General features: G+C 37.6%; 1 pseudogene; it reads left to right on the top strand.

Moving 5' to 3' along the window:
• Nucleotides 1–491: 491 nt before the first annotated feature.
• On the top strand, nt 492–1,803 carry LOC129671592 (tubulin alpha-1A chain-like; annotated as a pseudogene).
• The last annotated feature ends 17,040 nt before the right edge of the window (nt 1,804–18,843 follow it).

Raw genomic sequence — 18,843 nt, 5'->3', positions numbered from 1 at the left:
TTTGAGGAGGTCCAATAAAGAAAATGAAGTGTTCTTTACCTTGGACACCCTGTCTTTGCTCATAACCAGGGTGGTCCTGCAGCTGTGTAGCGTGTTTGGGGGCTGAGTAAGAGTACAAACTGCAGGCTGCTGCAAACAACCCTGCCAGCAATACTTGGCAATGACGTACTGTTCCCCAGTCAGCGCAGGCTTCTCTCATACCTATCATCACCACTCTCTACCACTCACTCACTTTCCTGTTCCTCTATTTTTTCCACTTCTCCATGGAATATTTGTTCATTATACTGGCATTGAAAACTGCAGTGTTTCTCATAATATATATTATATGTATGTAATAAATACATTAGCTATTATATCATGTATGTAAATAAAAAGAAAAAGTTAGGTTCTCTTACATAGACCACCTAAGAGTCCCACTGTAAGAATCAACACCTCCTCACCTTTGCAATCTGTCTGACAGCCACGAAGCAGCAATCAGGCATAGGTGCATCTCCATCCACGTTGGTCAGGCTGTGGTCAGATCAGCAATGCCTGCTGGGAGCTCTACTGTCTGGTTCATGGCATCCAGCTTGATGGACAGATGCCAAGTGACAAGACCATTCGGGTGGGGAGAGATGACTCCTTCTACACCTTCCTCAGTGAGACAGGCACTGGCAAGCATGTGCCCTTGACAGTGTTCGTAGACCCGGAACCAAGATACTGATGAGGTTCACACTGGTACCTACCACTAGCTCTTCCATCATGAGCAGCTTGTGACAGACAAGGAGGATGTTGCCAATAACTATGCCTGTGGCAGTTGCAACATTGTCAAGGAGATCACTGATCTTGTCTTGGAAAGAATTTACAAACTGCATGACCAGTGACAGGGCTTCAGGTTTTTTTTTTTTTTTTGGTTTTCCACAGCTTTGGTGGGAAAACTGGCTCTGGCTTGACTTCCTTGCTGATGGAGCAGCTCTCTTTTGATTGTGTAAAGAAGTCCAAGCTGGAGTTCTTGATTTACCCTTAAACCTCCAGGTTTCCACTGCTGTAGTTGAACCTAACAACTCCACCCTTACCACCCATACCACACTGGAGCACTCTGATCGTGCCTTCATGGTAGACATTGAAGACACCTACGACATCTGAGAGCCCAAACTACACTATTCTAAACAGGTTGACAGGTCAAACTGTATCTTCCATCACTGCTTCCCTGAATGTTGACCTGACAAAATTCCAGAGCAACCTGGTGCTCAACCCTCCTGTCCACTTCCCTCTGACCACATATGCCCATGTTATCTCTGCTGGGAAAGCGTACCATGAACAGCTTCCTGTAGCAGAGATCACCAGGCCTGCTTAGAGCCAGCTAACCAGATGGTAAATTTGACCTTCGCCATATTAAATACATGGCTTGCTACCTGCTGTACCATGAAATGTGGCTCCCAAAGATGTCAATGCTGCCATTGCCACCATCAAGATCAAGCATACCATCCAGTTTGGGGACTGGTACCCCACTGACTTTTCAAGGTTGGCATTAATTACCAGCCTCCCACTGTGGTGCCTGGTAGAGACCTGGCCAAGGCCCAGAGAGCTGTGTGCATGCTGAACAATACTGTGGGCATTGCTGCGGTCTGGGCTCTCCTGCATCACAAGTTTGAGCTGATGTATGACAAGTGTGCCTTTGTGCACTGGCTTGTGGGTGAGAGCATGGAGGAGGGGGAGTCCTCTGAGGCCTATGAGGACATGGCTGTCCCACAGAAGGATTTTGAAGAAGTTGGTATGGATTCTGTTGAAAGAGAAGGTGAGGAGGACAGAGAGAAATACTAAATTAGATGTCACAAAGATGCTGCTTTCACAGGGAAGTTCATTCTGTTCCAGTATAAAAAAGTTGTGGTCTGCATATGATAGTCTGTGCTTCATACAATTATGGACTTCTGCTTTAAATACGAATGATTTGTCATAGACCGAAGCCATCTAATTCACTGATGGGTTTTAAATAAAATACTCCCTGTCTGAAAAGTAAATCCCTCATATGTATATCCAGTGAATTTCCATTGCAATATACTTATGTAGATGTTTGTATGTGTATGCCTTTAGTTCCACATGATTCCATTACATGTGTAAACTTGTGGCAAATACTTCAGGCAAGGTAGAGATTAGTTTCATGTCATGTAATTTTATAACTATATATTATTCCTTCTTTCTTCCATTAAGACACTTACATGTAATTGTCATAAAATTTTGTTCCTTCCCTTAGTCTTAAACTTCTAAAACTTTGGGTAAATAAAATTTTACAATTAGTAGGTTTAATGGAATTATGTGCTTACTTGGGATACTGTCCCATAGATTCATTAATTCATTTGTTTCTGTGCACTATTCCATGGTAGCTGTGTTTCTCTGTTTATAGTTGACGATTTATACTAATAAAATTCATGTGCTGGTCCTTATTGCCACATAGGCAATGGTGTCTAATGTTAACTTTAGAATACATTTTTCTGTTTTTCTGTGTCAGTGTCTAGGAAGACTATGTGAATTACAATAAACACAGGAACTGATAGTGGGAATAGAGATTTCTTAACAATATTGACTCATTTATTCCATGAACATATGTTTCTACTTACTCAGACCTTCTGTGATTTATTTCATCAGATATGGTTATCAACATACAAATCACACACACGTGTTAGCTGTGAACATAAATTCCTCACGTTAATTATGAACAACATAAGATATTTTCTATTTTTGAGTATTGATGTCATAACCTCCAATCTAATTGCCCAAAAGTAGACACTTGAGTTTCTTGTACTTTGTAGATTTCTTAGGATCTTTCTATGTAACTGTCCTGTCATAGATAAATAATTTTTGTTTTGCAATATGTGTGTATTTCATTTCATCTCATTGCTTTCTTTCAATGGCCAGGACTTCTAGTACTTTGTGAATTAATAGATGTAATCATATACATCCTTGCTCTGTGTTTTATATTACAAATGTTCAGACTTTCACTGATAAAATTAGTATGTGGATTGTATTATTTTGTAAATATTCTATATTAAGTTGCAAAAAAGTTCTTGTATTTTTATTTTACAGAGAAATTTTGTCATAACGAACCAATAGAATTTGTTCAGGTCTCCTCCTCTTTATTTTATTGATATGGGCATTACATTGTTTGATTATCAAATGTATGTGCAAATCTTGAAATTCTGCTATAAAGTGTGTGCTTTGTGATATGTTATACAGTAATTCACTCTTTATATAACTGGTCCACTTAATATTTTATGATGACCTCTTGACCTTAAGTTTGTAAGACAGATTCTTTCACAGGAGCGAATTACAGTTCTGCCGAAGAAAAGAAAGCTCTAAGAAACTGGTGAATGACGGAGTATTTGTTAGTTTTTAACCTGATCTTGGTATCACAGTAAGACTAGTTTCTTGAGAGGAATGGAGAAAGGATCCCTTTTCTACTCTTTTCCACAGTGTCTTATTTCATGAAATCAGAGGCATCTCCTACTTTAACTGCTGTATAGGATTCTCCAGTGAAACCAGTAAGACCTACAGATTTTGTTTTCAGTACTTCAAAAAACTGAAAAGTAAGTCGTTTTCATAGTTGCTGTATTACTCGAATTATCTTGTAAAATTTAGTAAGTCATAGTAGTTGTCTATCCTAGGGAACTGCTTAATTCCATTAAAAATTTCTGTGAGTGTAGCTCCTATAGCATCACTATTTTACCCCACAGACACCTCGGAAGGTTGTTGGGGTATACTGTTTTCATAGCTGACATCACTTATTTGGATTTTCAATCTTTTTCTCTTTAGAAATCTTGCTACATTTTTTTTTTTTAAAAAGCGCTTTTCAAAACACAGGACTTTGTCTTATTTTAATTCAGTTTTGTAGATTCCCGAGTTTTACCATTTTCCTTCTTCCCTTCTTTTTGTTTTATGTTTGTTTTTCCCCCTCCACCTCGTTTTTCTAATTACATGCTTGTATATGTGAATGTACATTGTACATACGTGGAGTATATGTGCACATATGCATTTCCTTGCATGTTTATGCCAGAGGAGCACATCAGGTACCATCCTCATTCACTATAACTCATTTTTCTTTTTGAGACAAGAAGTCTTTCTGAGCCCAAAGCTCGCCATTTCTTCAAGGCTGGCTAGACACCAGACAGTAAATTACCAGGCTTCACCTATGTCTCTGTACCCTGCAATGCTGGAGTATCAGGAAACAGGTACCTGTGGCTATGTCGAGCTTTTAAATGGGGATTTGAACTTAGGTTCTCTTCCTTTTATTGCATGTGCTCTTACTCAGCCATCACCAAATATATTCTCATTTCCTATCGTGAGAGGGTAGATTAGAATGTTCCTTCTCTACAGTAGGCTGTATGATTTTTTTATGTCCACACTGCTGACTGGTAATTAGTATTGAGACATTTGTGCTTTCACTTTCATTAAATTCAGCATTCTAGTTGATTTCCCTTGAACATTCCTTTTTTATACGTGGAGAAATTCGAACTCTGTTGTGGCTTTGCCAAGAGTTAGGAGACTTTTCTCTGACCCTTCTGTTCCTGTCTAATAGAACTGTGGTCAAGGATGGTTAATTTCAGTTGTTTAAATCACCATATAGTGTATATTATCTGAGTAATTATTTTGTTGTTGTCATGGAAAATTAGCATGAATATTAATTCAAGCCTATTGGCTTATACTGCTATTGAAATATTTTTTTCAGTTTTAATTCCCATTTTTTTGTTATTGTTATTTGTTCTGAAAGAAATGTTGTGATCTCATTCATTCTGGGCCCAGTTTTAAGTTATTGTTCCTTTCATTAATGCTTCTTTTAATGGTAGCACTGTTAGCCTCATACATTCTGAAGCTGTGTTGTTTGCACATCTACATTTTGGAATTCTGTTCCCCTGAAGCATTGAATCATTTGTTCCAATTACAGGTCAGTGCCGAGACTGGAGGTTCTCCGGCTGCTTTAAGCTCTGTAAGATTAGTGGCTCCTCTTACAGCCCGGGTTCATTTCCCAGCCCCTGTATGGCAGCTCACCACCCTCTGTAACACCAGTTCTAGGGGAAGCAATACATCATCTACTAGCCTTTGGGGTTCCTGCAAACACAATGTAGACATACATACATGTAGAAAAAACACTCTTACACACATAAAAAAACCATGAATAGATCCTTTTAAAATTTTATTTATTTATATATTTATTACAGTTTATTCACTTTGTATCCCAGCTGCAGCCCCCTCCCTTGTCCCCTCCCAATCTTGCCCACCCTCCCTCTTCTTCCCCTATACCCCTCCATGTCTTTCTAGCTCCCCCTTCTTTCATAAGATTCCCTGCCCTGCATTCTGTCCAAAGTTTGGCTATGAGTCACAGCATCTGCTTCAATACTCTGCTGGGTAGAGTCTTTCAGAAGCCTTCTGTGGTAGGTTCCTGTCCTGTTCCCTGTCTTCTTTCATGTCCCAATGATGTCTATCCTGTTTGATACTCTGTATGAGGATGAAGTATCTTTCCTAGGGTCCTCCCTGTTGTTTAGCTTCTTTAGGATTATATATTTTAGTATTTTATCATATATCAGGGACCAGGGAGGCCTGCAGAGACTGATACTCCAACCAAGGACTATGCATTGAGAAGACCTAGACCCCCTGCTCAGATGTAGACCATAGGCAGCCCAGTCTCCAAGTGGATTCCTTCATAAAGGGAGCAGAGGCTGTCTCTGACATAAACTCAATGGCTGGCTCTTTGATCACCGTCTAAGGGGATGGGGGAATCCGTCCTTGTCAGGTCACAGAGGAAGAAAATGCAGCCAGTCCTGATGAGGCCTGATAGGCTAGGGTCAGATAGAAGGGGAGGAGGACCTCCCCTATTAGCTGATTAGGGGAAGAATATGGGGGAGAAGAGGGAGGGAGGGTGGGACTTGGAGGAAGGTGGCTACAGCTGGGATACAATGTGAATACATATCAATAAATAATAAATAAATATTTTCTTTAAAAAAGCACTCTCTCCCACCCTGTCACTGAGTGTTCTCTGCACATAAACTATAGCAATCCTTCCTGTGAGCATGTCTGTATGTTTATGTCATACAGTTTACTCCCCTGTGTTGCTGTGGGGTTTTAATTGTGCCTTTGAGCTCTCTCATGGCTATCTTCATTCACTATTAGCTATTTGATAATTGCTGTTTTATTGTGGGGTTGGAATGAAAGATGTTCTCATCATATACTCTACTATCTTTTTCACATGAGCACTGTAAATTCTTTTTGAAAAATCAAAATACTTTTTTTAAAGTAATTACTGGAAACTTGTTCTTGTTTTACAGTGACCCTGCTATGACCTCTGTATCACATGTGAATGTGTTACAGAGTGTCACTGGTTCTCCCCCTATTGCTTGCTCTCTAAAGAGTGTTTAAAATACTCTGTTCTGCATCTTACACATTAAAAATGCTAATTACTTATGTGTTGATATTTTTAATGTTAAAGTATCACACAACAGTCCCATCATGTATACCTCAATAGTCTTAGAATAATTCCAATAAGCAATTTAATGGATAAAGGTTATACTCATTTTAAAGTTGGCTTAAATACTGTCAAATAGTCTTCCCAATAGGATAGATTCACTTTGATTGTAACAGCTATGAGTAAAGAAGAGCCTTTCCATGGGCTGATGTACACCGACTTACATTGGATGTCATTGGGAATTTGTAATGAGTGATTCTATTTCTATTTTCTATAGCTGGCATTGTTACAAAACACCAAATAATGCTAAAGGATTATTGATAATGCTGGTTAAGAAGTGTGTAAATACCCAAGGAGAGAACATATGAAAGCCCTGGGCATCTGCATGCCACAGTGTGTAACATATTAAGTGTTTACTCATTTATTTGACCATTTATAAAAACATGTGGTAGCCGGATTAAACTGTATCCCCAAGGAGATATTAACTTGTATTATACTGAAGTATTTATTATTGCAGCATATGTAACAGATAATATTTGTTTACATTTTTAATTACTTACATTTTCAGCCAAGAAAATCTCTGAGGATAATGCTTCATTTACAAGAATGTCCTGGCAAAAGACAGCATAATGTAATCACATATTACCAACAATTTCATGACAACCATGCAGTGGGTTTAAAATGACTTCCAAATAAAGGCTTAATTATAGCTAGCTATAAAAAATTAAACAGAAGATACAATAATGGTACTAAAATTAAATTAAGGAAAAAAAATCACACAGTACATAGAGATGTGAATAGAAATGAAGATACTGAAACTAAATACCTGGCATAGTGTCCATTATGTACCAGAATCCCATTGTTAGAATCTAATTGCTCCTTCCTCAGAACACAGTGTTGGATACAAATGAACCATAAGGCTGTATTCACTAATCAGAATTAATGCAAGACATGGAGACAAGAGGAACTTTTTATTAAAAGTCATTTCTCCTTTTTTTCTCTTAGTGAGGTGGGTGGAGGGGCGGTGGAATGAGTGGACAACATTGCATTATTAAGAAGGCAAGCTCGACATGATATTACCCATTTTCCAATTAAACACCCATAACATTCAGTAAATGGTCTGAAAGTATTTAAATTCAACTTTTTATATTGGTTTAAGGCCACTCTTTTGAATGAATATGTAAAAATGTCTGTATCTGGTTGCTCACAGTTGCTAATTTTCAAGGTGAGAAAATCATAGTGGAAATCTCAATGCATAAAATCATGGGGAAGTACAGCCGGGACTGTATGATAAATAAATTCGGGACACTAAATGTTTATGCTTGTTGCTAAGGCATTTTCATACATGACATATTTCTGCATTGTGAATTATAGGAGCTTCACTCCAGCAACCCACCTCTTTTGAGACCCATGCTCAAGTGGAAGATATGATAAGCCTTGTTTTTCATATTAGGTTTAGCCACCTACAACAAGAGAGATTGCTGAGCTGCCTTCCCTTCTCTCTTTTTATTAAGAGTACATATGTCCCAAGAGACTAATACTGTTTCTTTTAGAAAGCATTTCTGGAACAAATGAAGAAAATTTGGGGCAACATGAAGGGAAACCCAGAACAGGAAGTTTGGTTGTTTCACAAAGGCTTTAAGAAAATGAATACGAGTCCGGTGGGAATGATCTGTAGAAGAAACCAAGATAAACACACAAAAAGTCATTCCTAGGGTTTGACAGCAGTTGAAACTGTTTTTACTTCTCCAAAATGTATGGAGAAATGCATTTTGCATCTTCTCACAACAGTCTGATGTCATCTGCCATTGTGATCATCTCCATTTATACAAAGATGGAAGACAATGAAGAACACATGACATTTTCTGAACACTTTCTCTATCAGAGGATCAAAGAAGTAGGACTCATGACATATGCTTTACTTGACATCTTAGAGTTTTTTTTTTTCTCCAGGTTGTCAACCAGGTACTACTTATGCAAATAAGTCTGTAAACCCAATGCAGACCTGTGGAATCAAACTCTTCTGGGGAAGAATCTGAGAGGAAGTGTTTTAGACAATGATCCAGGAGGGCCTTATCAAGGAACTGGAATCTGCTACACCATGAGCCAACTGCTGAAAAGATATGTGACTCTTAATGGGAATCAAATCAAGAACATAAGTGTATAGTTTTCAACTTGAACAAAAAAGGTATAATTTCTACCGCTAATAATACACTTTAATCTTCAAATTTTACTTTTCTTAGTTTAATGACTCTGAGTCATTCAAACCAACCAATTATGAAAACAACACTTGTTCCTTATCCATTTGCGACAATGAAAAATAACTTTATTAGAATATTTGAGACTAACCAGTTTTTTTTTAATTTATTAATTTACTTTACATCCAGATCATAGACCATTCTCTCCTCTCCTCCTGGTTCCATCCTTCCTCCCTCAATTCCCCCTGCTCCCTCCTCTACTCCTCAGAAAAGGAGAGCCTCAACACCACCGAACCCACCCTAACACATCAAGTTGCTTCAGGATTGAGCACATCTTCCCCTGTGGCCTGGTGAGGCAGCCTCACCAGGAAAAAGTGACCAAAAACCAGGCAAGAGAGTCTATATCAAAAACAATCCCCCCCATTCCCTTTGCTAGGGGACCCACATGAAGCCTGGGCTGCCCATCTGCTATATCTGTGTAGAGGGCCTACGACCAGTCCATGCATGGTCTTTGGTTGGTGCTTCAGACTGTGCAAGCCCCTCTGGGATCTGGTTAGTTGGCTCTAATGGTATTCTTGTGGCGTTTCTGTCCCCTCCAGGTCCTACCGTCCTTCCCCCCCACTTCCACAGGACTCCCTACGCTTCACCCAACTTTTGGCTGTGAGTCTCGATATCTGTTTCAATCCTTTGCTGGGTTGAGCCTCTCAGAGGACAGCTATGCTTGGCTCCTGTGGATGGCTCTGGCATTAAAGGCTAGAATATAAAAATATAAGACTAAAAATATAAGACTATCTTGTTTTAAAATTAGCATTCTAACTCTTTTTTCTCTAATATCATGGGTATAGTTATTAACTCCAAGAGGGAACTGAGTTACATGTTGTTTGGGAGCTATACCAATTTCACCTGTAGACTTTAGACAAAAATACATGGTAAGAGAACCATGCTTCTAATTAGAAGTATAAACTTCTGTGTAGGCAAATGACCCAAATTCTGTGGGCAAAAAGTACATTTTTAATATCATACAACAGTGAGGTCAAAATGTACAAGAGAGGCTTTCCTAATAAAGGCTACATAAGAAGAAAATGTGTTGGGCGAATAAACAATATTCAAATAAGTGGGAAGATAAGAGCTTGGCTTAGATGCCAGGCGACATGAGAGCTACTAAGCAATGTGCCTGATGATTTGGTCCCATGCTGAGTAGTTGTGACCAAAGCCATTATCTCAAAACCCAGACAATGTAAAGCTAGGCCTTGAACTGACTAGAAGTTCAATATGCTGCTTGAAATAAGGGGAAACCATAAGGGAATAACACCCTCTTTAAGTGACTGAAGAAATAATGTTAAAACTGTATATTATAAAATCTTCTAAACCAGTATCAGATGGAAGGGAAGGAGGTTCTCCCCATCAGTGGACTTGGAAAGGGACAGGGAGGATTTGAGGGTGGGAGGGTGGGATTGGGAGGGAAAGAGAGAGTGAGATACAAAGTTAACTAACTGTAACTAATATTAAAAAATAAAAATTAATAAAAATAAAATGTAATTAATAATAAAAATAAATAAAAGAGAAAAACATTTAAAAAATAAATAAAACCTTCAACATCCTAACACTCATTGGGAAAGGGTAAATCTTGTCATTAATTTCAAAATTTTAAAGAAATATTACCATTCTAAATGAGTTACAATATGTAACTTCTCTATTAAGGGAAATATACAGCAAGCAAATAATAATCCATCTACTTCAATACATACTTAGATACTATATAAGCATACATAGCAAAAGGAACAAAGAGAACCCTATTTTATCATACTTCTAATTTGTCACAATTTAGAAGATTATAGTCTTAACAATTTTATGTTTTATCATTTTACATTATTATAAACTATATTACATTAATATAGTTTTAATAGTTCAGAATAATTTGTCTTATTTTATGTGACACAACAAAAGAGATAAACTCTTAATCATCTTCAAATTATATGATTTCTTATTAAGAAAAAGAATGAAATATTACATACCAGTTACTGTGATTTTAGAAAGAATTTTTAAGTTAAAATATTGAATTATAACATGTATAACATAAGTGATTAAAATTCCATTTAGAAAAAATGACTTTAAGGTACTATGGTTATAAAAGTGACTCTTCAAAAGCATTTATCACTAAAGATGTTAAGAGCAAATATAAAGCAGATGGCAAAGGCATCAAGCAGAAAATATGAAACATTAATGAAGGACATTAAAAAGCCTAACTAAATAAGAGTCTCATAGATGTGGAGGGAATTGTTTTGACTTCCCAAAAGTATAAAATCTTGTCATGTTCACATGAAGATGCAGTGAAATCTCAATCCAAATCACGTTTTGCCTTTTTCAAACAAGGTGAATAACCAAGCAGGGTTAGGCTAAGCTACATTTCAGGCTTGATCTTGCCAGGAACCAACAGGAATATAATTGGCCAATGGGAAGGAATTCATGTATTTTACTGTAAACCTAGCCAGTTCTCCATGCATCTTTTGGTACATGGAGAGTTTTTGTACATTTCCAAACCCATTATAATTCCTAGCTGCATTCTAAAGATCTATCCTTTTATGCACACAGTAAAGTGTAGCTCCCACACTTCACTCAATAAGCTTCTTTTTGCAACCGATGGAAACCATCAAAGAAATTAATAACTGATCAAAATGCAGATAACAAGTGAACATAGGATACCCAGCCCAAGTTGACATATTTAATACAGCTCCTACCTCTAAGCACCAGGGAGCATTCCAGAGAGGGCAAAAGGATTGTTAAAGCCAGAGATCCGGAAGATCTCGTGCAAGGTGATGTGTTTTATATATGAACAGGAACTGCAAACATGAAGTCTTGAGAACACAGTCACCTAAAACAGACTAGCACCTAGTCTCTCTCCCAGCTCTCCCTACTCTTCCCAATATCCACCCCTGCTCCTTCCCCATTCCCTCTCCTACCCAGTTCTCTCCCTTAATCCATGTCCCATGCCTATTTATTTCCCTTTCTGAGTGAGAATCAAACATCCTTGCTTGGGCCTTTGTAACTTTCTTCGGATCTGTGGATTGCAACATCGTTATCCTGTACTTTATGGCTAATGTTCACTTAAAATTAAGTACATACCATGCATGTCTTTTGGGGTGTGGGTTTCAGTTACCTCACTCAGGATGATTTATTTTCTAGTTCCATCCATTTACTGCAAATTTCAAGATGTTCTTGTATTTAATAGCTGAGTAGTATTCCATTGTGTAAATGTACCACATTTTCTTTATCCATTCTTTGGTTGAGACAACAAAAATCAGAGGCGGCATCTCTGGGATTTGCCAGAAACTTGGGATAGGTGAGGCTCCAGGAAGTCTATGGGAGGTCACCTTAGCTGAGACTCCTTTCAGTGGAGGATATGGAGCATGGAGTGGCTACCTCTTGCAGCCAGGCTAGTGGAAGGATAAGAATACCAACCCACCCAACAAACCCTTGACCCAAAATTTGTCCTGTCTATAAAATGTGCAGGGACAAAGATGGAACAAAGATTGAAGGACTGACCAACTGGCCTTCTTGAGACTCATCCCATGGGAGATAACCTGTCTCTGACACTATTAATGTTTCTCTGATGTGCTTGTAGACAAGGGCCGAGCATAACTCCTATGAGAGTCTTCACCCAGAAGCTGATGAAAACAAATGCAGAGACCCATAGCCAAACATCAGACAGAGCTCTGGGAGTCCTATGGAAGAGTTGGAGGAATGACTGAAGGGTTCGGGAGGGGTCAAGGACTCCACACGAATACCTACAGAGTCAAGTAACATGGACCCATGGGGCTCACAGAGAATGAAACACCAACCAAAGAACATGCTTGGACTGGACATAGGCCTGCTGCACATATGTAACAGATGTGCAGCTTGGTCCTTCAAGGGGGTCCCCAACAACTGGAGCATGGACGGGGCGGAGGCTCTCTGACTCTAATGCTTACCTTTGGATCCCATTCCCCTAACTTGGCTGCCTTTATGGCCTTGGTAGAAAAGGATGCACCTAGTTCTGCAGCTATTTGAGGTGCCCGGTGGGTTGGTACCCATGGAGGACCTCTCTTTTCTCTGAAGAGAAGGAGAGAGAAGAATGGAGGGTAGGGGTGTGCTAGAAGGAGAACTAGGAGAAAAGGGGGGGCTTCAATCATGATGCAAGGTGAATAAATAAATCCTTTAAACTAGCATAATGATTACATCAGTTGACATATTAACCAGGATAGGAGAATCTCATGAAGCTCCATTCCTATATGAGGACAGCTACAGGCAACTAATGGCAGCGAAGAAATGGAAAATGTGTCTTGTCCAAGGAAATGCCTGACAGCTAATCAGATCACAAGTCATCAGCTCTAAAAACCTATACATATGAGTAACACTAAATGGACTCACCATGTTATGGATATACATGTGTGCATGTGTGTGTGCAACAGTAATAATTAAAGAAGAAATCATGACTTTCGGAAAGAGTGAGGAGGGTTTGGGAGTACTTGGAGGAGGGATAAGGTAGAGTTGAAATAATATATAAAAATTAGACTAGAGCTGTCACGATCTAATCATTGACTTTGCGAACACTTTCATAGCACAAGCAGTGGTCTGCTTTACTAATCTCTTAGGCATTTCTCAGTGCAATCAAGATGATAATTAAGATTCAGTATCACACCAACATCATGAACAAATTCAACATCTCTACCACGGGAGTAGATAAATAGACAGGAGCAAGAGTGGAAGTGAGTGCAGAAACTTTCTAGTGAATAAATGGAGTCTCCAGAGTTGAAAATGTTAGCTACTGTTTCAAAGGATACATAAGCGGAAGTTGCAGGTTGTGAGGTGTATAATTTTGAAAAGCACAATTTTTATATTCTTGAAGAAACTACCATTTGGCAAGTCAGTATTGCAACATACCCAAGCGTGAGCTGAACAAGAACAACCCCATTAGACATGACAAAGTGGATTTGGGAAAGCCTGTGTGGTCTTAACCCTACAAACAACTGCAGGCAACTAAGGAATGCTGAGAGCAGGAAAAATAGTCTTCTCCAGGGAATGGCATACCAATTAGTTATTCAATAGCAAATGATTAGCCCTAAAAAAATACATATAGTTACCATTCTATAGTTTGAAGAGGCTATATTTAGGAATATATATGTAAATACACCTGTGCAAGCAATGACAATTAATTTTTAAAAAGAGGCCATTAATTTGAAAGACTACAAGAAGAATATATGGGAAGGTTTGGAGGCAGTAAAAGGAAGGGGAAATATTATTATTATATAATAATATTTAAAATAAAGTATGTACACAAAAATCAATAGATCAAGAAAAAGAAGACATTCAAGAATTTTTAAGGGCTGGAGAGTTGGCTCAGAGGTTAAGAGCACTGCTTGCTCTTCCAGAGGTTCTGAGTTCAAGTCCCAGAAACCATATGGTGATTCAGGGCCATCGCTGATGAGATCTGGTGCCCTCTCCTGGCATTCAGGTGTACATGCAGGCAGAATATTGTACACAAAATAAATAAATAAATCTTTTAAAAAAGACATTTTAAAAAGAGGCATACGAATTAAAAGAAAACAAAGCTGACATTATTAAAATTGATATGTTTTTTATTAAAGTATATAACAGAGGAAAGTACAAATTATATTGGTTATTCTTGATTATCAACTTAATGAAATTTAGAAATCACCATGGAAATGAAACACTGTCTGTCTGCCAGGAGTTACCAATGAGCACAAGTGAAGTGGGAATTCCTACCCTGAACATAGGCAGTTTTTCTGTGAGCTGGGTACCAAGAATGGTTGCTGAGGGCAGCATCCAGCACTCTCCACTTCTAGATTGAAGGTGCAGGAGGACTGGTTGCCTGAAGCTCTTGCTCAGTGACTCTCATGCCAGGACTGATTGAACTCTGTGAGCCAAAATAAACTCTTCATTCCTTAAAAAGCTTACTTGCAAAACACCAAAAAAAAAAAAAATTGAAGATAAGCATTTCTAATACATACAGGATTTTTAAAAGTCATTATTGGAAAAGCAAAAAATTCAATAGAAAAACGGACAAAGGTCACAATAACTCAGAAAGTCATTACTCAAGAATAAGATAATAACTTGTCTTAAGGTAAATGGGAACAGGACAGGAACTTACCACAGAGGGCTTCTGAAAGACTCTACCCTGCAAGGTATCAAAGCAGATGGTGAGACTCATAGCCAAACTTTGGTCAGAGTGCAGGGAATCTTATGAAAGAAGGAAGAGATAGAAACACCTGGAGGGGACAGGAGCTCCACAGGAAGACCAACAGAGCCAAAAACAAATCTGGACATAAGGGTGTTTTCTGGGACTGCTACTCCAATCAAGAACCATTCATGGAGATAATCTAGAACCCCTGCACAGCTGTAGCTCATGGAAGCTCAGTGTCCAAGTGGGTTCCCTAGTAATGGGAACAGGAACTGTCTCTGACATGAATTGATGGGACTACTATTTGATCACCTCCCCCTCATGGGTGTGCAGCCTTACCAGGCCACAGAGGAAGACAATGCAGCCAGCCCTGAAAAGACCTGATATACTAGTATCAGTTGGAACGGGAGGAGGACCTCCACTGTCTGTGGACTGGGGGAGGGGAATGGGTGGAGAAGAGCGAAGGAGGATAGGTTTGGGAGGGGCAAAGGGAGGAAGCTACAGGTGGGATACAAAGTGAATAAACTGCAATTTATAAAAATAAAAATTTAAAATAAAAAGGAAATTTAAAAAGATAAATTATAATAAATAACTCAAGAAGAGTTATTGTAAATGACAATACAACTTTGAATAGCAACTGTATTAATTAGCCTGTATAAACATCTAAATATACTTATATCCAGAACTTCAGAAAAAAACTTGTATTTTATACAACTTAAATAAATGGCCAGATAAATGAATAAGTATAGCACATACATTCTTTACTTTCTTCATTCCTAAAACTGGATACCTGACATGAGTAACTTAAGGGAGAAAAATTTTATTTAGGCTCATATTTAGAGCCACAGAATGGTGGAATTCTATATGCCAGAGGTATTTTTCTTTATTAAATAATCTTAACCAGGTTTAAAATGAAGATTAACCATAATATTATGTATGCTTATATATGTATGTGTGTTTATTTGTGTATATATGAATATGTGAGTATACACATACTCACGTAGAAAGAGGCAAGAGACAAACACATACCAACACTCAGCACTCTCCATGAAAGTACAGTAATACCTAAAGCAAGCAATATGATTGGTTAAACATGAAAGTAACCTAGATAATATTTAGTAAGGATATAACTGATTAAATAATATTAAAAACCAGATTATTATGAAAGTGAAAATGAGTGAAATGAGCTATTTGAAAATGGACAATTTTGAAAGAAAACAGTAATTCATCAAAAATATAGACAGCATTTTTATGTGTATCTAGTTTAGAAATAGTTAAAAAGAAAAACAGGTCAATCATTCTATGCACATATATGTATGATTTTCACACAAATCATTACAATCAATAAAAAAACGGAATGCTTCAGAAAGAAAATATTTACTGCAAAGTGATAACTCTGTGTATTGTTTTTATGTTTGAATTCTTTCCAAATTCTTCATAACTTTCTTTCTTCTTGGCTTGCTATGAGAAACTTATAAACAGATATAAAAATTTCATTTTCTTTGGTTTATTTTACTGCTGTCATGTGAGGATATAATTTTTATATATTAGAGCTGTGGCTTCAGGGTTCCTACCATTTCTATTATATTATGTTATTTTAAATGGTAAATACATATCCAAATTTAAATATCATCTTAAAGAGAAAAATATCAATGGCGATTGTAATGATATGCAAATACCGTTAAGTTTTCCTGGAAGAATAAGATCTGTGTTTTGTTTTAGGTAATTTTATTTTATTGTCCTTTAGGAAAGTATATAAATGATAATCCACACTCAGGTACATAATCTGAAGAGAACAGTTTTCAGTTTTTGTCACGAAAATATTTTCCCATCTGCTTGGACAAATTGAATGGACGTTAGTCTTTCAGTGGTAGGCTGCGGTCTTCTTACTTGTTTTCTCCTACTTCCAATGTCCATCCCATTTGTCTTTCTAAGTAAGGATTGATAATCTTACCCCGGGTCCTCTTTCTTGTTTATCTTCTTTAGGTGTACAGATTTTAGTAGGTTTATCCTATCTTATAGGACTATATAAGTGAGTATATACCATGTGTGTCTTTCTGCTTCTGGGATACCTCACTCAAGATGATCTTTTCTAGAGCTCACTATTTGCATGCAAATTTCATGATTTCCTTGTTTTTAATTGCTTAGTAGTATTCCATTGTGTAAAAGTACCAATATTTCTGTATCCATTCCTCCTTTGATGGACACCTAGGTTGTTTCCAGGTTCTGGTTATTGCGAATAAAGCTGCCACAAACATGGTTGTGCAAATGTCCTTGTGTACTTGAGCATCTTTTGGATATAGGCCTAGGAGTGGTATAGCTGGATCTTGAGGAAGTACTATTCCTAATTGTCTGAGAAAGCACCAGATTGATTTCCACAGTGGTTGTACAAGTTTACATTCCCACCAGCAGTGGAGGAGGGTTCCCATTTCTCCACAACCTTTCCAGCATGTGTTGTCAATTGAGTTTTTAACCTTTGCCATTGTTTGGATATAACCTAGAACCCCTGCTCAGATGTAGCCCATGGTAACTAAGTATCCAAGTGGGTTTCCTTAGTAAGGGGAACAGGAACTATTTCTGATATGAACTCAAGGACTGGCTCCTTTACCTCCCCCCGCCCCCGAGGGAGGAACAGCCTTGCTAAGACACAGAGGAGGACATTGCAGCCAGTACTGAAGATACCTGATAAGCTAGGGTCAGTCAGAGGGAAGGGGAGGAGGACCTCTCCTAGCAGTGGATTTGGAAAGGCACAGGGAGGAGATGAGGGAGGGAGGGTGAGTTTGGGAGGGAATGAGGGAGGGAGCTAATGCTGGATACAAAGTAAATAACCTGTGATGAATATTAAAAAAAATAAAAATTTAAAAAAATACAAAAAAGGATATATCATAAAATAATATGGGCAAAAAAACCACTCATAATAAATGAAAAAAAAGTCTTTCAAAAGTTTTTAAATATTTTATAATATCACAAATTTCTAATAAGTAGAAAAATATAGCATAATGAGGTAGACAACTAAAATGGGCATTATTAGTAAGCAAATCACTTTGGTTCCCTTCCAAATAACATAACATTTATAACTAACTTGTTCCTGTTTAACTAAAATCACTGTTATTTAATGAGTTAGCCATAATGGTATTTATTTCTCACTTTCTTTCAGTGCTATCATTTATTTTAGACAGTATCACATGCCTGCAGGAATTTGCACATTTGTACACAAACATGCAATATCAAATGGAAGTTTAGAAATCTGTTAAAATGAGATAAAAATGGAACAAAAGTATTTACCTACAAGGAATTGGAAGACTTGACTTCACAATAAAATTTCTCTAATAAAGCAAGGATTCAGATAAAAAAGTTCCTGTGAAGAAGAAAAACAGGAGCATATTAGTGATTTGAAGAAGCTGAAATCAAATGACCCCGTTCTTGACAAAGAGTTTTGGAAATTTGTGGTAGAGTCAGATTTAATGTTATTGAGTTTCAGAAATAACTGTTGCCATTAGAAATCACAAGTCCTGGCCACATTTTACTGAGATTATCTCTTTTACCGGTGAATCTGAATGTTTTAACTCTCAATGTTCATATTCCAAAAGTAATGTAGCAACTTTTAGTCTGGAGTGAGCTAAACAAACAAAAATTTCAATGAAATAAACATACACTTGGACATTTCTCTTCCTGGCTCCGTAGGTTGTAATTAGCATTACCAAACTAAAGCAAGATTGGAAATAATAAACAAAAAATGGCCCCAAATTATAAATGAGACATAATTAAACTATAATTCACCCTAACAGAACATTTCACAGACAGGTTCTGGCTGCTGTGGGTCTGTTGATTCCCAGTGACCACTGGGCAGAAAGTGGTAAAGTCAGTCCAGATTTCTAATCTTGCAACTTCCCATTTTGAATAAAAATAAATAAATTTCTTGGAAAGAAACATCTGATAGCATCAGGTTAAAAAAAGTGTGTTTTAATGGTTCATTTAATGAGACTAGGAAGAATAAACATTTATATTTTTTGGCTGATAAAGTAGACCAAATA

Source organism: Psammomys obesus, unplaced genomic scaffold, assembly GCF_907164565.1.
Source record: "Psammomys obesus unplaced genomic scaffold, mPsaObe1.curated_primary_1811, whole genome shotgun sequence".
NCBI lineage: Eukaryota > Metazoa > Chordata > Mammalia > Rodentia > Muridae > Psammomys > Psammomys obesus.
The sequence above is the reverse complement of the archived record's forward strand: the minus strand, read 5'-3'. Positions and strand labels throughout refer to the sequence as shown.